The following is a 21,605-nucleotide window of genomic DNA, read 5'->3' as shown; positions in this document are numbered from 1 at the left end:
GCAACCCAAATACTAGCTGGTAAGGTGATGTGCAAGTGCCGCATGGATGAGGTACTCGCACTGGTGGTAACACTGGCTGAACAGTGCGTGAAGGGGGTCCAGTTTAACTAGTCTGAGTTCTTTTGCAAGGAGTTTTTAGAGAATTGTCGCGAAGCTCAGGAATAGGGCAAAACATTCCACTATGCATGGCTTATGTTGTCCATAGTGCTCATGGCAGGGGAATTACCAGAGGATAGTCAATTCCCCACGATTGACAGAGATCTGCCAAAGGCCGCGAAGTACACTTCGCTCTGGGCCACAAAGGATGCAAAGAGGATCCGCGACAGTAAAATATTCTAGGTGTTCATGGAGATGAACCTTAGAATGGGGATCAACCGCAAGCCGAAGTTGTCACCCACTATCTACAATAGCCTTCAGAGTTTCGCAGATCTTAAAGCAGACATCCATAGCATTTACATTAGAGCGTGCAAGGACCCGACCAAGCAATGGAGGAAGCTACCCTTTGTAGCCACAGACGATGTTATCTTCAACATCCCGGAGACATGGTCGCCGGAGTGGCGCGCTCCGAACATCGCAAAGATAGATAAGTCGGCGGCACAAAGGAAGAAAGACAAGGCCAAGCTGCGCATCGCACAGTTGGCAGAAAAGAAAAGGAAGGAAGTAGCAGCAGCAAAAGTCCAGGCAGCGCGGGACGCTACCCAGATGGAAACTGCTCAGGAAAAGGTCGCAGCAGCAACAACGACAGCGCAAGAGGCAGTCGCAAAGGCGAGCGAGGGCCAAACGTCGCCTTCGCATGGGCAGGAAGAAGAGGAAGAAAAGGGGGTCGTGGACCCACAAACCACGTCAACACAGTTGAAGCGCCAACACCCAACCGAGCAGACAGGGCCGCGCAAGAAGGTCAAGGCATCGAAGTTATAGCTTGACCCGATCACCCTAACTGAGAGTGACCTGCACGACATCGGCGAGACATTGCGCGATGTCACCTCTGAGGCCCTCCAAAATTTCATGTAGGAGAACTAGATTGTGTTGGAGGCCCTCAGAGCGCAGTTGCAGGAATTACAGGTGCACCCTCCTCAGGCTGGTACCCTTTCGACCAGCCTCGCAGTCAGGACAACGACAGCAGAACAAATGTTGTTCGCGCGGATGAGGAATACCATAGCGTTGCCGAAGGGGGCACTAATGACAACAAATGAGGCCGACAGGCCTACGGTTAGCGCGCTGAAGGGTCTCGGTATCAATATGGCTGCACTCCCACGAGAGACATTATATGTTTTGCAGGATAGGATAACTGCAAAGCTGCGAACTAGGGAGAGCCACGCACTGCAAGTCCTCAGAGAGCAGGAAATCAATATGGAACAACTGAGCTTGCAACGCAACGAAGTGGTGTCGCAGAATCAACAGCTGGTACAGATAATAGACGAAGCTTGCCAAAGCGTCCGAAGTTGTCCATCCCAGCAAACATACCAGTAGAGGCGCACATCCACAGGTTAGCAGTAGGGGTGCGTGAGGCAAAGGAGGAAATGAAAAAGGTTCAGCTGGAGCTGAATCTTCAGATCGTCCAGCTACGACTAAAGGCATAGTTGTCCACCCCTCCGGAAGTCAGAGAATAGCGCACTAGCGCTATCACAGCGAGATTGGACGAAATTGGCAGTGCAATGTGAGACTGCATCAGTGTGTTGGAAGAATCATTTGAGGTCCTCACAAAAGTGCAGGAGGACTCCAACATCCAGCGCTTAGAGACAGAGGCGTGAGAACTCTAACAGTAGTATGACAACATCAAAGGAACTGCATAGACGGTGGCCCTCACTTAGAGGCTCGTGCGGATGCAACAGTGTAAAGCACTGAAAGAGAAGGTGGATGTGGCACGACACAAGGAAGCAGTCCTGAAGGCACACGTTCAACCTTGGATCGATGAGGCCTTCACCATCATGTCAGAAATTGAAAGCAAGATCGCACATATGCAAGGGATGCACGCACTGATGCAAAGAAAAACTTCCAACACAGAGGTCTCGGAACAACGTATGCAGCAAATCCAGCAAACAGCAGCTCAGTGCGCTGCTGACCTTGCCGCAGTTCGAGAATAGTTGGAGGGACTCTGTGCAAAGATCTCTGGCCGACAGAGTAACTCGAAGGCGATTCACGATGTTTGTATTGGGGGCCTGTTGGGCACAGACTCACCCCAAGGCATGTTTTTGGGCCTAAAGCCCAAGTTTTGACTGAATCTTTGTAAAAGCTGCGCGAAATACAGGAGCGGGCACGAAAGTATAATAGAGTCACAAGGTTGTCCACCCTAGTTTTTGTAATGTAATGTCGGCTGGATAGACCTACCCATGGTCCGCAAACCATGGGATTGTATAAATAGAGCGAGGCTCTAAGTGTAAAAGATAACGAACATATAGGGAATGAGAAGAAAATCATGAGAAGTCTAAATGATTGAGTCGAAGTGTGAAGATTATCTGTGGGTCGTAGAGTAGGAGAAGGCTCTGCCGCTGAGTGCGCAGAGGCCTAGTAGTTCGCAACTGAGTGCGCAAACCCCTGCAGCTGAGTGCGCAGGGCAGGTCGAGTCTGTAACCATTGGGAGAATCAATAAAGCGAAGTTTTGCTATACTTCTGTGTATATTTTCCTGGTTTAATGCATGATTGGATATAATTTGCAAGTATATTGTTTATTTACTGCGTGATTGTGTATGAATGTTTTGTATTGCTAATTATAACCTAAGACATTCAAGTAGGCAAATGTAATTAATTAACAATGGAAGATAAGTAAGATCTTGAGTAATATCTCAAAGTGCGGCACAGCCCCTGGTTAGGGCTGCGCGAAGGCAATGTATCAAGCTGCGAGGAACGGGAAGTGCACACAGGAAAAAACAGAGGATCAGTCTTACCTCTCAGACATCTCAAGGGTGCGGAAACCTGGTTCTAACACCCTCCCATACTACTTCAAGTGAGACCTCAGTCCGCACTCTGTGCACTGTTTCCAGAAGGGCCAGTAGTACCGTGATTTGTTTGGCTAATTAACTCTAACACTGGGTCAGGTTCCAACAAGCCAACAGAACTAATAGTGAGTTAACAGTCAGTTGATGCATTAATGCACTCAACTAGTGTTACTCCAGTAAACTGAAGATTCCCTCATCGGAAACTCATGCATCTCTATTTTGAGAAAGACCCAGTTGAGATAAATGTTCAAGGATAGTGTACTATCAGTTGCATGTGTTTTCTCATGGAGAAAACTCATGCATATAGTCAAGGATTTATCCTTGAGGATTGCGCAGTTTTGAAGAATGGGTTTTCCACTTGGTAATAGGAAAATCATCCAGAAGGAACAGTGCAAGGAAATAAGCGCTGGGAGGGCAAAGAGGAACGCTGAAGAGAAGCCAAGATTGCCTGTGAACATCTGTGAAGATTGTACTGAGAGCTGGCTAGCTGTGAGAGCTAAGGCTTTGTATAATTCCTATGTATTTCCACCATGTATGATAATATAATAGTATGGGGTTTTTAGCTGAGGCTTTCCCCAAAGTATTCTCATGTGTATTGTGATGTTGATTCTTCTTTTCTGGTTATATTGTTTAGCTCGATCTTTAAGCTTCCGCAAATTGATAGTAGAAGTAGGTTATAGTATTCTACTTTGATTTATATTGCATTATCAGGTTGACCTATAGCAGATTTTCTACATCCCTCCCTCCTCACATCTATACACTTAGGATGTGGATCCCCATCACACTGGTCCCTTTGTCCATGGCACTTGGCCATAAAGTATTCTCTCCTCTGTACTATCATTATTGTTAAATAACACCTATCTGTAAACCGAGGAAATGTTACTTCCCCATAGGGGTTGGAAGCACCTAATAGGGTTGTCCTTTAGCCACTCCTTATGGAGGAAACACCATTTTTAGCAGTTGGAGACTTAGGAGATCACTTTGTGGTGCCCCACAGAGGGAAATTGATGGAAATTTGAGAGTCAACTCTGAAATTTTAATTTTTAGAGCCTTCTACATCACACTTGACACTTAATAGCCTCAACGCTTGGCATTTGGAGCACTTGCCATGCATGGTGTCAGCCTTAGCGACCTCACGGCTCACACATGTGGGCTTGCTTCTCACTTTCGGTCTAAAGCTAGTGGGTTGGCTTGTAACCCAAGGCAATATTGTCATTTAACTAGTATCTAGTGGTCTTATGCTAAAATCACAACTAAGTTTACTAGTTTCTTGCATATGATTTGTTGAAGTAATATATTCTTAGTGGAATTTCTTCTTCAAGAATTTTAAAGCTTCAAAATAGATTCATGAGTGTTGCCACAAATTACCCTTGGCACAAGTTTTTTTAAAACTCTTTTGTCTAAATCTTTTTAAAAACAGATAGTTATAAAATCACATAATCATAAATAGAGTAGAAAGAAATAATTAAAAATAAACAACTTTAAAACTTATCGGAAGGTTGACAAACTGTAACCTAGAACATTATTCCACACCAAACAAGGAAGAGTCTAATTAGGCCTCTTTCTTGGGTTTAATTCATGCAATTGAAAATTTGGAAACCAATCCCTCAACAGGATGTTGGCAAAGTACCCACATTTAACCCTTCAGTCCCCATTTGTACCAAGGCATGGAGCACCAAAAGGGGTCAAGGATCAAACTTACATATTTTCCATGTGGATATGTATCATTAACAAAAGTACTGTAATGGTCAAGCTACCCATATCATTGGTATTCATTCAATTAGTTCCCGTAGTGGAGATATCAATGCACAAGACATTCAAAGGGCACAAAGATCAAACTCACTCATTTTAACTATGGATATGAATCCTTATCCAAAATACCAAATCAAGGCCCTTGGAAGGTACCAATGTCATTGATAATCATTCAATACTTTGGTTCTTGTAGTGGAGATACATTAAACACTAAGAGGGTAAAAGAAATAAACTTGTACCTTTTACATTTGGATGTTAAATAGATATAAGTAAACGAAGAGTATCAAGATGCATTTACAACCTATTATGAAATAGATGTTGCCATGTATGTGGGTAACTCTTACATGTTGATTTCAAAAAATAACACTTGTAACAAATATTAATGATATTATATATTAGTAAAATGGAAACATAAACAAAAATAATCCAATGAGTTAACTCGAGTGGTTGAGTGTTGTGAATTACAAGTAGGAGGTCATGGGAACAAGTCCACAAGGTAGTTGTCTACATGGATATGATTGGGTCTCATTCAATATCCCCACAATTGGGTTAGGTTCCCAAAACTAAAATCAAATGATTTTACCTTAAATACCATCCTCAAAATGAGGGAAAGTGACCAAAGGTTTTCCTCGAGATGTGTATTCCATCAAATAAATAAAAATAAAAGACAAAGTAAAAATACATCTGTATAAATGAGGGGGGAAGAAGAATTTGATACATACACCTAACATAAAAAAGTCTATATAGAAAGATATAAAATGAAAGACCTACATCTACACCAACAAAAGATATCATAAATATGATAATACATAGAAATATTTCTACCCCTCTTCCTTTGTTCTGAGATCCATCTTAAATAATTAAAATATTAATCTCAAAAGATTTGATTTATATCAATACATCCTAGATGTAGTGTTAAAATGGATCTATTTTGGTAATAAGAAAAAGCTGTAATCTTATAATTAAAATATGTTTTGAAGTGTAAAGATATTATTGATACATTTTTAAATGTGATATGTGAGAAATAAATCAACATAAATATTATGAAAATGAAGTCAAGTTATAATTAGGGCATGTTAAGCCAAGTTATAATTAGTGTAAAAATATTATTGATATATTTTGGAATATGGTACTGAATTCCCATTCAATTAATACTTGAATTCTATTGCAACACCCATCAACAAAACCAAAAATTTAACCCTTAAATTTGGATTTGGAACCCAAAACATCAAAAATACTCATCTTTAAAGACAAAATAAAATACCTTCCAAAACCAAGCAATATATACTCTTATGATTATAAACATAAGTGATTAAGTTATTTACTTCTTTAACCAAACAATCTATGTTTTTTTAAGAATAAGATTTTAAAAATAAATATAAATAAATAAATAAAATACCTTCCAAAACCAAGCAATATATGCTCTTATGATTATAAACACAAGTGATTAAGTTATTTACTTCTTTAACCAAACAATCTATGTTTTTTTAAGAATAAGATTTAACTATTTTGAGTCTGAAGCTCATAAAGAAGAAAGTAAAGAAAATTAGATTTCAAGGTCGTCTTTTTCAATGATCACTCTTTTGTAAAGATTGCAAGGTTGTCTCTTTAAATAAATTACTCTTTTGTAAATATTGGGGCATGGAGTTATTAATTAATGACTAGCACGATCATATTAGTAAATATGGGACATCGATTTCTCCTTTTTAAAATTAATTGCTCTTGCACAATTATTCATTTTATAACTCCAGATCTTCACACAATACCACCATTTGTTGTTTGATAAAGCCATTTGTTATTTGATAACTTGCTTAGTAATTTCATTATTCTATTAGGTAAATGTGAAAAGGTAAACATGTATTTATATGATGCCATTTGTTATTTGATAATTTGCATGTTAATTTTATAATTCTGTTATATACAGATGAAAAGGGAAACATAGATTTACAGATACAAGTTACTTAATATTTGAAATTCCACATCCAAAATATGTAAGCATCTTTCCTTTATGACCATAAGATAAAAAAATTGGACTAAAAGAGAGATTGATCTACCAATGTTCAATAAGAGGGACACCTTTTAGCATAACAATATTTACAAGGTACTCTCCCTCATTCTCCTAATTTAGAGTGACAAGCAAAGAAAACTCACAACAACAAAATAAACTCAAATGCCAAAATTAATAATTAATGCAAATAAATGCTAATAAAGGGTAATGCATGTCTCAGTAGGAAAATAGGAAAATCCTATAAAGAGATAGCAACTCAAGTTGTTTCCCACTTATTATGTTCAATAACAGGGATTTCTATCCACATAACAAGATTTATAAGACACTATAACGAATAAAATATATATAAATAATGTAAATAATAAATAAGCATAAATAATTATTAGTTAAATTAGTAATTAGGTTGGAGAGGCATGTCTAAGTGATACATGACTCCATGAAGAGACGCTTGGTATATAAGCAAGCCTCTCATTCTCATTTGTAAATCTTCATCATTCATTCTTATTCATTTTAATATATAAAATTTATATCTTCATGGATATCTTGATATTCCAAGCCTTTTGGAGTAATTAATTTATAGAACGAACTTTGTTCACTTCATTTGGTATTGGAGCCACGTTTAGCTGATCACCAGGGCTTTGGCTATCAACCTATCATCAACCTTCTTGTTGTCATAATTGAAGCGTTTCGCCACACATTGGGAAATTCTCCATTTTTTAGGTCTTTGGCCATTTGCTACTATTTAAAAAATAATAATAATAATAATAAAGAATAAAGGTAAAAAAAAAAGGAAAAAATATATCCTAAACAATATATAAATATAAAATATATATATATATATATATATATAGATAAAGGTTGTATATTATTGATAAAAAGTGCATAATAAAGATAAGCGGAAATCTTTTCAAGTATATTTAATACCTTTTACGTGGAGAAGCCGGTGGTTTTAGAAACCAATGGTAATTGCCCATGGTTTTAGAAACCAGTGGTAAGTTTTACATTTTACGTGGAGAACATTAACCGAGGTTTTAGAAACAACTCATAGTAATTGCCCATGGCATTTTAAAAACCAATGGTAATTGCCAGTGGTTTTAGAAACCAGTAGTAAGTTTTACATTTTACCTGGAGAACATTAATCGAGGTTTTAGAAATAACCCATGGTAATTGCCCATGGTATTTTAAAGGTAAAAGATATTTTGATAACATTGGAGAAAAAAAGTGTGATCTAAAGTCTCATCCAAATTTTCTGAGAAAAAGAAATATTATTATAATTATAAAAGGAATACTATATAAGCCTTATATAGTTACATAAGCGGGTCTCACAACAGTATATATAAATTTTATATAATTATAATTTTATAATATATAATTTAAAATATATATATATATATATATATATATATAATTCTATTAAAAGAGTGGCAAAAAAAAAGGAGAATATTTGAAATATATATATATTAGATTTTTATAAGAGAAGTGGAAACATATTTTATAAATTAAGAGAATATATTATAAAATTTAAAAAGGGTTTTATATTAAAAAATTATTATTATTATTATTATTATTATTATTATAAAAAATGATTTAAAAAGGTATTTAATATTTAAAGAGTAAAATGGAGACCAATAATAAAAGGTTTCTTAAAACCTTTAGTAAAAAGTGTTAATAGATTATTTAAAATCAAAGGATGGTTCGCAGGAAGAGATATCATAATCACTATCAGTCCCGCTGAAAAAAAGTAAGAAAAAAGTAATTATGTTAGTCCTAAATGTGCTAACCAATTGGTGATTCTTGAATCAAATATAGTTGAAAAGAATACTCTTGGCGAATATGACAAACAATATGACATAAGCAATCTACACCCAAGTATTGAGGATTACACTTTTACCTCGCAATTCACCGTGAAAACCTTATATTCTAAGGATAGTGACATTGTTTTGGGATCACCATGGATAGAAACTCTAGGTTCCTTTATTCTAAATACAAAAAAAAAAATTGACATTTTCTTACAAAAAGAAGAAAATAACATTACACTGGAACCAAACTCGGTAACGCCAAAAAATATCTCAGATATTTCAAAAGTAACTTCTCAATAAGGTAAAAAAGTATTACAAAATATGCAAAGCGAAATTTAATAAAATCACTGTTTATAAAAATGAATAGGTTTCCCGACTTAAAATCCATAGTGAAAAATTGCTGACGCAAATTAAAAAACTTAAGAAGGATAAGAAGTCGTTAGAAAACCAGGCACAACAACTTCTGTGAGCAAAACCTTCATCTGAGTCATCGATATCACTGTGATGCTCCCTCATTCCTAACTTAGACTCAAGTTGTTTCCCACTTATAATGTTCAATAGGAGAGATTTCTATCCGCATAACAAGATTTACAACTTCTGTGAGCAAAACCTTCATCTGAGTCATCGATATCACTGTGATGCTCCCTCATTCCTAACTTAGACTCAAGTTGTTTCCCACTTATAATGTTCAATAGGAGAGATTTCTATCCGCATAACAAGATTTACAAGACACTCTCCTCATTCCTAACTTAGAGTGGCGGGCCAAGAAAACTCAAGGCAAGAGAGAACTCAAATGCCACACATAGTAGTTAATACAAATAAAGGGAAAGGAAATGTCCAACTAGAAAATTCCTGTAAGTTGCATCTCAAGTTGTTTCCTCATTTGTTGTGATGTCAGTGAATCACACTTTTGATTTGGTTCTCAACTTCAGTTTTAATGTCTTGGCATGCAACATCTGGCACTGACTCTCCCCACAGAAAAGATTATGGCTTAGAATTTGAGTTAATTACGACATTTGTATAATGATTCTGGCTTAGAACTTGAGTTAATTATAACGTTCGTATAAAAAAACTTGCGTTTCACAATTGATCACTCTTTCGTTAAAAGTGAAAAGAATCCCTAGCCATTTGCTTGGGTGGTTATATCTCAACGTCTTCCCATAAAAGCTAGGAAACTCGTTAGCAACCCGGAAGACTTACAATGGTTTTCCTATGAGTGGAACCTATTATACGGAATCCTGCTGCTCCATAGAGACTCGTAATGAGCAAATGAAAGTTAAATTGGTATCCTTCAATGATATGTAAAACATGCATAATCGTAGGTCATGATCGCAATAAAGAAAAATCTAGTTCAATAAATTTATTCCATTCACTCACATAACTCAAAATTGAGTGGGAAAGTCAACAGGCATCAAAAACAGGGCAGCCTGAAATAAATTGGTATCCTTCAATGCCTGAATGTATTTTTCACAGCCCGCTCCTTACTCTTATTCATCTTATTTCCTACTGTTTCTTTTCTCTCGGTTTCTGAGCTCCTTACTCTTATTCATCTTATTTCCTATTGTTGTTTTTCTCTCAGTTTCTGCAATCAATGTCAGGGATCTGAAACCGGGGATATCTAAGGAATCGGGTCACCTCACAGACCACCACATGCAGCGTTTAAAAAGACAATTTGATGCCTGTCAACAAGGGTTTAGGAGGCTAACTGAAGAGATATGAAAATGCAAGGACAACATCGCCTTTTTGAAATCTCGAGAATACCAAGTTTCTAGAAAAAGGATCTCAAGAAGGTTTCAGTTAACCTCAGGTGTATAAAAGACTTATATGAGAACCTGAAAGTATAATTCAGCTCAGATAAAAAAGATACTAATAACCATTTAAGTTCCGACCGCTCTTGACCCACTGGCATCAAGTCCATCTTGGCTGTAACTGTTTTTGTGGTTCAAACTATCAAGTCTGAAACTTTTGAAGGTATGCCTTCTTTATAATATTTTAGCGTTCCCCAATCAACCTCACGAATCTCAGGGTAGGTATTTCAAAACTAAAACACTGGTCAGATATTGATAACTCTGGTGACCGTTCCAACCGTTTTAATGAAGAAAATTAACGGGCTGGAGGAAATTTTAGCCGGTTTGCATTTCCATTCCTCATCCCGCTCACGATAAAGGGAATACTGACAGCTACTTTAGGGCTAGAACTTTGCCCACATCAGCATGCTCGACAAGCTTGTGTTTGCATAACATCCAAAGAGGAAGGGGGTAACATACCACCCAGTCAATTAAAATTGAAACTTTGTTTGAAAGAACATCACCACCCCTTTTGACCAACCGACCAATAAAGTTTGACATGAGAATATCCCAACCTTGGTAGTCTTTTCTATCATGTTTGTCTTGACCATATCCCGACTTCAGTATTTATTTTGTGCTTTCACGTGTAAAATATCCAGCTGGGTGGAGAATGTTAAGTACTACCAAAAGCACAGAAAGGGAAGCTTTCATGTAACTGCAATCTTAAATGACTACAGGTGCAGTTGGCTCGTCTAAATACTCCTATATTAATTATCGTCTATATACTCTTGTAAATAATTAATACTGTTTTGCCGAGAGAACGGAAAAGATGGCAGCCCTTCCCAAAAAATTTAGTCACTAAATTAGTTCATCCAGAGGATAGGTGTCACTTTGCTGACTTGACAATACGTTGACTTTATTTACTACAACTTAGTATGCCAATTTTCGTTAGCTATTCAAATTTCAAAATATTCTGATATAATTATCAATCAACACCGTAATACAACAAATTTGCATGTTTGAAAAATCCTAGAACAGTAACAAATAGCGAGAAATAGCAAAAAAAGGAAGGAAAGCCTGCAAAAACATCGACTTGCAACCATGCTACAAATTCATTTTTCGTAGACCAGTTTGTAACTATCTTTCTGGTGATAATCCTCTTTGACCAAAAGAGGATCCACATGTCTCTAATTATCTTGTCTTATTTTAGCAATGCATTGATTTAAGTTTAAAAAATCCGTAAGATAAGATAACAGCTAACAACTGCATCAAAGCATTATTGAACTCTAAAATTAGGTGCACAGCCATAAAAATATCAATTCTCCATGCATCTAGAAGCCCAAAGTACATACATATGACATAAACCAAAGCCCGAGATCCAACAGAAAAAAAATTATGCACCAAGGGACGATCCTAGACTACATTGACTCCCGCTCAATTTGAACAGTAACATGACTAATCTTATAAGTCCTCTCACAATAGCCTATCACGTTCTGGAGAATCACGTCAGCATCTGCATCTGCCTGAATCCTCACGTGGCAGGCCAACAAGCTTTTACCTACAGTAATGGCCCAAATGTGCAGTTCATGAACAGTCAATACCCCAGGAATTGCCACCAGCCCCTCTTCAAGTCTTGTGGCATCAATCTCCCGCGGCGTGCTCTCCATCAAAACTTCAAGTATACTTCTCAACATATTGATAGTGGTTCCCAGTACAATAACTGAGAAAAACAGAGTACATATTAGATCAATTATTCTCCATTCAGGTTTCCACCAAATTACTCCTCCTCCGATCATGACCCCAATACTTTGAATTAAGTCACCAAGTACATGAAGATATGCCCCTTGCACATTGATATTCTTCTTCTGTGACACACTATCTCTTGTCCCTGCTTCAATGTCTTCATCTACCCTGAGGGTACCTCCTTGTGGATTTATTTGAGCAAAACCTTCATCTGAGTCATCGATATGACTGTGATGCTCACTATCAAGATGCCGAGGCGATAACAAAGGTTCCCTTAGTGTGCCTTGACCAACAACAGCACCCACCCTACCATGTCTGTGGTCAACATTATAACTATGTTTGTGACCATGTTCGTGGTCATGCTCATGGCCATGTTCGTCATTGTGTCCATGTTCCTCTCCATGCCCATGACCATGACCATCATCAGCACCCACCCTACCATGTCTGTGGTCAACATTATAACTATGTTTGTGACCATGTTCATGGTCATTCTCCTGGCCATGTTCCTCTCCATGCCCATGACCATCATCATGCCCATGACCATGGTCATGCCCATGACCATGACCATGGCTGTGACCCAACAAAAAGACCATGACAAGGTTTACGAGAAGCCCAAATGTTGCAACAATAAACATAAGCATCCCATTAACTTTCCCAGTTTTGTGAATAATTCTGTCAATAGCCTCATAGACAAGAATCCCAGTAATAAGCCAAATAAGCTGTATGGACACAAGTGCACCTAAAATCTCAAGACGAAAAAAGCCAAAAGTTTGACGAGGAGTTGCTTCCCAACCTGCTGCCCATATTGCAAACAGGGAAATAGCAAATCCAGCTACATCTGATAGCAAATGGGCAGCATCCGTGAGGACTGCCAGACTGTTTGCCTTAATACCACCAACCACCTCAACACCCATAAAAATCAGACACAAGATTATAGCTACCCAGAGCCTGGTCATTGATGCTGATCGTTCCTTTGCATCTGCAACACGACTTGCTGCATCAGAGAAACCACAACCTGACCCACATTGTATAGTTCCCATTTCAGTGCCATGCCTAGTAATTTGTGTTTCTGCACTTGCACGGTCATCTTTTCCACCATCCTTGCGGCTTGAATCGTCACCAGCCATCTGAAAAACCACCAGGAAAACTTCAGGCAAAATATACCCAAGGGTTTAAAAAAAATTTTAAATCCTGAGAGAATGATCGTATAAATGATTCCACGCAATCTATAATGAGATAAAAAAGGATTTTTCATACAAAGGAACAGATAATGGGTTTGAGCACTACGATGATAACCATAATCTGAAATTAAATTTAAATATTTCAAGCTTGATACATGTAGAACCATTTACCCATCCAATGGAACGATAATACCGCAATAATCAAGTATTGATATAACGACTGCCAGAGTAGAACTGAAATGTGAAACAATATAAAGCAGGATGTGAAGGAGAAAGAAAATGAATCCCAGGAGAGCAATTTAAACTAACAGAAAAGGCTCAAGGACATATCTCATTTAAGAAAAAGAAAGTCGAGGAGAAAGAAAATGAGTCCCAGGAGAACAAATTAAACTAATACAGAAGGCTCAAGGATATATCTTAATTGTCCAAGAATACAATACGAAAATTTTGAGCATTGAGAGGCTGGTAAAAACTAAGCTGAATAATTATGATTCAGACTTCTAATTTTGTTGCTTTTAGTTATAAAAACTACAAAGGCAAGTTATAAGTTCAAATCATTGAAATATGGAGATTCAAGTAACTAATAATAAAGATGGAAAATTCTTCGAATATTATTCTGAAATGTTAGATTCTAAGCTTCAGTTGAAAAATATATTACTAATCTCATTCAGTCAACCCCAACAATAGCGAATCAGAACCCTCGCATGTTCATTTTCATCTACTTTTGTTTCACCTTTGTCTTGGCTTCGCCAAACATCTAAGTTCTACTTGTCGCAGACACTCGTGAAGACTTGTTTTTCAAACCTCTTGGAACATACTTCAGCATCCCTGCCAACTCATTCTCATAATGTTTACACTAAACTTGAACTTCACATTGGGTTAATCTACGTTACGAGTAATTCTCTCTTTCCAACTCATTTTCAATTCGTCTCCTGGAAAAGCTAAATTACTTGTAGTGAACCATTCACAGATACACAAAAACCTAAATCATTTCTCAGAACCTTTGACAGAGACAAGAACTAAATCATTTTCTTGGCTTTACTGGTAAAGTCACAGAAGCTAAATTACTGTCCGTAAACAATTGCATAGGACAAGAATTAGAAAAGTCAATCTTGAATCAACCCTTTATACGTCATGGGCGTTGTTTGAGTCAAATTCAATCCTTTCATCAAAAATCACTTTAGTCCAACTTCAGTCTAAACCTACTATAAGTGGATATATTCCTCATTATGTGACTTTAAGTCAAGGTATTTCTTTGCAGCCAATGTGGTGGGATTCCTGGCCAGTGATGTAATAAGGACCTCGGGCCATTAAAATTAATGATAGGTTGGATGCATATGGTAGCTGATTAATGCAATTTGGACTATGTCCACTATGTTAGTTATTAAATAAAGCCCATTAAGTAGTTAGCATTAAATAAACGTAACATGGCCAAGTCATTAATGTAGGGGGCACTAGTGGTCATGGTTAGGGTTGCTACGTAGACATATATATGGAGTCCTTATGAGGTAGAAATGGAATTGTTACATGCATATGGTGTAACCCTACTTTAAAGGTATTCTGATTTAATGAAATATTGAAGCCATCCCAGTGTTTCTTCGACATATGGTTTGTGATACATCTTAAGCATCAAGGATCCTAAACAATGGTATCAAAGCATTTTCTTGATAGGGGAAGCAATTGTTTTTCTTTTTCACAGATTTCCTTGCAGTGTACTTTTCTCTCAGCGCATTCACCAGATTGCAATTTCCCCAACGCCATCAAAAGCAAAGTGGCCTTGCAATTTCTTAATTGGGGTCATAATAGCGATATGAGAAGTTAGCATAAGTTACAATTATTTCAAGTTGCAGCTGCAAACATTCACATAAAATTCTTACAGCACAATTTTATCTCTGTTCGTGAACTAGATTGTAGTCACACAAGTGCCATCAGAAGTAATGTTATCATGCCATTTCAAAGTTCGGATCATAATAGTGATTTTTGAGGAGTATCATGTAGGTTACAACCAGTTCAAGTTGTGAACTGAAAACCCTCGCGAAAAATTCTTGTGGCACAATTTTCTCTCTATTTATGAACTAGTTACAGTGTCATTAGGGCCATCAGAAGCAAAGTTGTGGTGCCATTTCAGAGATGGGATCATAATAACGACCTTGAGTAATATTGAAGAAGTTATGGCCATGTTGAAATTGCAGCCTCAAAACTGTAATGCCCCACTTAAATCTTATCCTGCAAATTTTATTAATGTTTACATTACCTGAAAATATTGAGAAATATTGGTAAATACCTTCATTTGGGAAACAATAAATTTATTGTCTAATATAAAATTCATGATTTCTATTATTCAAATTCCCAACTTGCCTTCTCAAATTGAATCTTAGGTAGGATATGGTCTCCTTTCATTATTTCAAATAATATATATATTCATCTCACATTCCCCAATGTACTCTCACATTTACTTGGGAGAATACATGGTCATCTCCAATTAATTATCAATATATATATTCATCTCACATTCCCCAATGTACCCTCACATTTACTAGGGAGAAGACATGGTCCTCTCCATTTAATTACATCTCACATTCCCAAATGTACTCTCACATTTACTAGAGAGAAGACATGGTCCTCTCCGATTAATTACATCTCACATTCCCAAATGTACTCTCACATTCACTTGGGAGAAGACATGGTCCTCTCCATTTAATTACATCTCATTCCCAAATGTACTCTCACATTTACTTGGGAGAAGGCATAGTCCTCTCCATTTAATTAATTATATATATATATATATCTCACATTCCCAAATGTACTTTTAGATTTACAAGGGAGAAGACATGGTCCTCTCCCATTAATTTCCAAATTTTATATTCATATCACATTTCCAAATGTACTCCCATATTTACTTGGGAGAAGAAAAGTCAACTGTAATGATGGATGAGAAGTTAATGACATTAATGAGAGGTGGTTGAAATGAAAAAGAGAGTGTATAAAAGGGAAGGGGGAAGGGAGAAAAGGGGATGTTGGATCTTGCTTATGATTTTGGAAACCTAGGGATCTGTGGAAGTTTCTTGGGTTAATTGAGAGGAGGGAAATATTGTTTACCTTGATATTGGAAACACACACTACATCTGGTTGGACTTGGACTCGAAGGGCTACGTAACGTGTGGAGGTTTCCTGGGCTAGGGATTTATTTCCTAGTTGACTGGAAAGTAAATCCAGTTGGGTCAGTCAAGAGGAGCGTTCAGCAAGAGCAGCAACTCAAAGGTATCTCCACCAGCCACCGGTACAGGTATCCTCTATAGATTACTCATGTAAATTTTATTAAAATGATATGTTCACCATAAGTTATAAGGATTAAAATGTAAATGGTAAAATTTTATTTATTTAAAAGTCTTGTAAGAAAGTAAATTATTGCCTCTTATTGCATTTAAATTCATCAGAAATAGATCTGTTAGAAAGCCCTAGGATAGAGCTCTTACACATGGTATCAGAGCCAAGTTCAAAATCTGGACCTTGAAGCCTACCTACTAGAGATTTTTCAAATCTAGTTGAATCTTTGCAAACCAATACATTACTAACCTGTAAATTGCACTTTAAAATTTTCCTTGCAATCCTGTAGAAGCTTCCATCTAAAGCTAAAATAACATTTTAGTTTCCGTTGCAACAAGAAAAAAAATTGTTCTCGGGCAAATGAAATTGTGTAGAAAACCATTTTGTGCTAAACCTTTTGGCAATATTCTTTTCATAAATGAACTTTGAAGGCGATTCCTTGAGCAATTTGAAAGTCAATTTCATGTATAGAAAACTTGTTTCCATTTTGCAATCAACTCCTCTGTCTTACGATGGTCCCAATAGCTTTCACATGTACCTCCTCCTTGTAGCTTGAGTTTTCTTTGAATTATCCATTCGCTCGGTAATTTTCTTGATTACCTCTGCAATTTCTAAAAATGCATTAATGGTTTTGAGATTCTGTATTAATGTTAATAACCTTTACAGAGATGACATAACCTGCAAAGGAACTACCATCATTGCAACAAGCTTGACTTGAATATGGAAAAGTTTTGTATAGTTCATTTTGTGTCCAATTTATAAGTGATCTAAAACTGGTAAAATAACAATTGTAAAAGAAATATTGATTCACCCCCCCAGTGTTTCCAACATATTAAGACTTGCTTTCGTCAAAAGTACTGCAAATCCAAACCTCTACATCAAGGTTGTAAAGAATGAGGTTGTGATCATATTACTTTATGTAGACGACTAACTGATATCAGACATGGAGCATTGTATTTGTCAATGCAAGAAGGAACTGGCAACTAAATTTGATATGAAAGATCTTAGACTAATGCACTATTACCTAGGATTCAAAGTTTGGTAAAAACTTGGCAAGATCTATCTTGGTCAAGGAAAATATGTGATCAAGATTCTACAGAAATTTGGGATGATGGATAGTAAACCCAGTGTTGATAATATCGCTGATATTTCAACGATATTTTTTCGGCAAAACGATATATCGCTGAGTAAATATCGCGATATTTTCGCGTTTTGAAAATATTGTGATATTTTCTAAATATCGGCAAAATATCGCCATATTTTGAAAATATCAGCTAAATATCGCCATATTTTGAAAATATCAACTATGTTTAAAAATCTGCAAAAATTGATTTTTTTATGTTTGCCAATATTTTGCCGATATTTTCACCGATATTTCTGATAAGATGTTTTTAGGACCCTCACCGATATTTTGCCAATACCGACGTTTTCAACACGGAGTAAACCCATGACAACACCTATGACCACCAATTTGAACCTAAGGAGTTCAAACTCAAGTTTTGTTGATCCAACATTGTTAATTTTAGATAACAATGGTATGTTCTATGTTTGCAACAATTACTTCAATGTCCTTTTAGCATCCCAATGAAAAATTCCAATTTAATAGCAATCACATTAATCATCACATTGACAAAAACTATAGATAGGACATGAACAATAAAATCAGAAGACAAGCCAAGACAAGAGAACACCAAAATTTGGTGAATACCAGGGGAAAACCCCAAAATGAGGAAAACTCTTTGATCAATTCTTCTTACTATTACATCAAATCTTCAACAAAAAGAAAGGGTACAATAAAGTCAAAATTCACTTGCCAATAGATTATTAAAACCATTGTCCAAATCAACCTAGTCAATCTGTGATTTTCCTGCTTCCAGGTAGCAGCAGTGAATAGCCCTAACCAGAAAGTCAACGTTGGTCAACATAGCACCAAACAGTCCACAATGTAGTTGGTCAAACTCGACCTTCTTTTCTGGTCAAAGATAGCCCAAAATAGTTTCAGAACAATCGGTCAAACTTAGTCAAATTCTACACTTTTGTCCTGCTATCAGCGTAGTCAACAAGCCCAAAAAACCTCGATTTTTGTGCCAATTAATGTGGCCCTCCAAAATAGAAATTCTAGCACAAAAACGCAGTCAAAGGAGGTCAAAATAGGCATGTCGACGTTGGTCAAACCCTGCAACAAATCCGAAAATTCGGCCTCCTAAAATTGAGTTGCTCCTGCAATTTGTACAACCCAATCAAATGAGGAGAGAGAATTGATGATTGTGATGATGCCAAATGAAGTTTGAGGTCTCTCTTATTTCTACAAGTCGTTGAGGGTCAAAGGGCATGTCCATTGGGCTTCATGCGCCTACATGATGATGTGGCTAACCTTGACAATTTGCACGTGTGGGCTTGACCCCGAAAACATATTTTTCCTTGTCCAAATTTGATGATCTTTAGGTCGATTTTGGTCCTCTTGAAAATAGGAATTCAATGCAATAGTCATCTCCATCAATTGCGCTGTCCAAAGTGGAATTTGGCCCTAGTTGTCAATTTTAACACTCCCTCTCAAATAGGGAGAATTCTACCTGCCAATCCATCCATTATCATGCCATCATGTACCATCTTTGCATCTCATCTCAACTCTGTTGAACACTGATGTAATAATGAAGAAGCAATTAAGAGTGAATCACAAGACCTTGCCACTCTCCACTGACAAAAGTCATTCCAGAGGTAGAACCCTAATCGGATTTGATCCCAAATCAAGTTGTTGAACACCATACATCCTAGACATAGAAAGTAAGGCGGTACACAATACGTCCATCTATAGTGCTATGATCACTATCCACTTTTCCCAACTCATTGGCCAGATTAGAGGTACTTTGTTGATTTCTGGTAGCATCGGATGTGCTCTAAGTCTCAAAATTTGCACAGAGTCTTAGACACATGCATTCTCCAATACCCAGAAATGGTTTTGGGAAATTCCACCCAGAGACAGTTTTATTAAAATGATTAATTATTTTTAATGGGACCCTAAGTCTAAACTTATAAAATTAAAATAATTAATGGGTATTAATCTAAACTGTGGGTGAAACTTCTAGAAGGCAGAGATCAAGTCAATATGATCCTAGCCATTGATTAGAATCTAATCTGAACCGTTGATTGATCAATGAGAGGATTATAAGAGGAGGCTTGAGAGGCACTTGGAGAATACACCAAAGGCAGATACTCAGTTACCCAAGTAAGAATGATTTTCTCACTGGTCAAAGTTCAGCAAGAGAATACAATGATGTGTGGTGTGGCAGTTAAGTTCTTTGGGTGAAACCCACGAGGTCAAGGGTCAAATTACACTGAGTATATTATCTTGTTATGGTGTGCGGCTCAAGGAGTAGACTCCCCTTGTTCGTGAGTCTCAGCTCTTGCCGAAATCATAAGAAATTAGTATATTTGCTTGCAGGTTGTTGGATGTACTCTTGGTGTTATAGTGGCAGCGACGAGAATTGATCCTGAGTCTTCCTTAGATTAGGTCTGGAAGTTATCGATTCACCCTGTGCCTAAAAAAAAAAGTTCGGCAAGAGAATTGAATCAAAGGAAGAGTTGCAGGTGAGAAAGGCAGAGAGAGGGCATTAGCATCTTTTGAGAGTGCAAGGCAGCAAGATGTAGAGCAGGAACAGGGTGACGCAGAAAGAGGTAGCATAGAGGCAAACTGACACAAAGCCTGTGTGGGCAGCTAGACCCTGGGCCAGTGTGAGAAGTTTTGACCAGTGAAGCACCACATGCATAAGACCCGTGAGTACCCGTGGGTCTTGGCGGGTTCTATAGCGAGCCGGGTCACTCACATAGAACTGGCACTTAAGACCCAGACTCAACGAGTATTTTATTAAACCCGAATACCGGTATAAGACCTGCATCAAACCCTTATAAGACCTGTCGACCCTCAAAAGGCAAAAAAAAAAACGTTTTTTTTGGAAATGAGGAATGCTTTATTATTGTTGTAATAGGAGCCTTTGAAGGAGTGTTGTCACCTAGTAAGAATAGACTCTTCAAATTTGGTTATTTGATTGGTTTATTTCTTTTCCTTATACTTCGAAATCCTAAATTTATATGTTCATCCCGGTTGGCTGACTTATTTTCAAGGTTTCATGTGTAGGGGCACCTATCTACTAATAATTTTCTTGGCAAAGATCTTAAGGAATGGCAGGGGCCTAAAAATTTGAAGATTTGGGATCCTCCTCGGTTGAAGTACCCATCTTCAAATACAAAAGAAGCTCATTCCCACCTTGCACCAAGTTTCACCTCTAAACCTTTGAAGATTTCTCCAAGATATTTCGTTCTTTTCTTGCACATCAAATTCTCTTCAATATCTCGTGGTTTGATTTTGAAGATTTTCATTTGCTAAATCTAGTATTTGAATGTTAAATTAGTTGTTGTCCTAACAACAATAAAATCAGCTATGAAAAAGTCAAGTTACATTGGCTTTTCCTTAGTTGCATAGTGTAGAAATTGATATCTTTCATTCTATCATTTCACTTGGTGTTTTTTGGGTTTTGTATACTAACAATTTTGAGTGTTCCAAAATCATTTTGAGCACTTTTCACATTGATTTGTTTGTTGGTTTTTAGATGGCTAGTGATCCTAAATGTTGGAAAGAGTGTTATGAGACAATCACTTATCATTTATGACATGTATTTGAATTTTGAACTTGCTGACATTTTTTATTTTAATTATAGAATCGTGAGTCCTTTTCTTATTCAATATCTGAATGTTTTGCTTACAAAAATCAAATATGTTATGTTGTACTTTATAGATATGAGATGATGTTATGAATTATCACATATATTGTGGTTTTCATAACTTACAAGGATTGGAATTGTCATTACTTTCTTTTTTGTGCTTAAAATTTACCATATTTTAACGTTTTTTTGTATTTTGACGAGTCTTATACAGGTCGTTCCTGAGTCTTATACGAGTCAACAAATCAATAGCGTGACTAGTCTTATACGAGTACGAGTCGTGCAATATTGGTTTTGAGCCATACAAGCCATACTAGCAGCAATATATTCAACCTCGGTGGTGCTTAGAGCAAC

The 21,605-nt window shown here is 36.9% G+C and overlaps 1 pseudogene across 4 annotated transcripts in view; it reads right to left on the bottom strand.

Moving 5' to 3' along the window:
* Window positions 1-11,539: 11,539 nt before the first annotated feature.
* The window catches only part of LOC149147904 (metal tolerance protein A1 pseudogene), a 28,207-nt pseudogene continuing 18,141 nt past the window's right edge, over window positions 11,540-21,605 (bottom strand). For all 4 annotated transcript variants that reach the window (XR_016263574.1, XR_016263572.1, XR_016263571.1 and 1 more), the window contains one exon: window positions 11,540-13,152. The product of XR_016263574.1 is annotated as a metal tolerance protein A1 pseudogene, transcript variant X4 (transcript). The remainder of the gene's footprint in view (window positions 13,153-21,605) is intronic.

This window comes from Pinus tabuliformis, chromosome 9, assembly GCF_031772625.1.
Source record: "Pinus tabuliformis cultivar Carrire ecotype Pingquan chromosome 9, CPIR1, whole genome shotgun sequence".
Taxonomy (NCBI): Eukaryota; Viridiplantae; Streptophyta; class Pinopsida; order Pinales; family Pinaceae; genus Pinus; species Pinus tabuliformis.
This window is presented reverse-complemented; position numbering and strand designations above follow the sequence as displayed.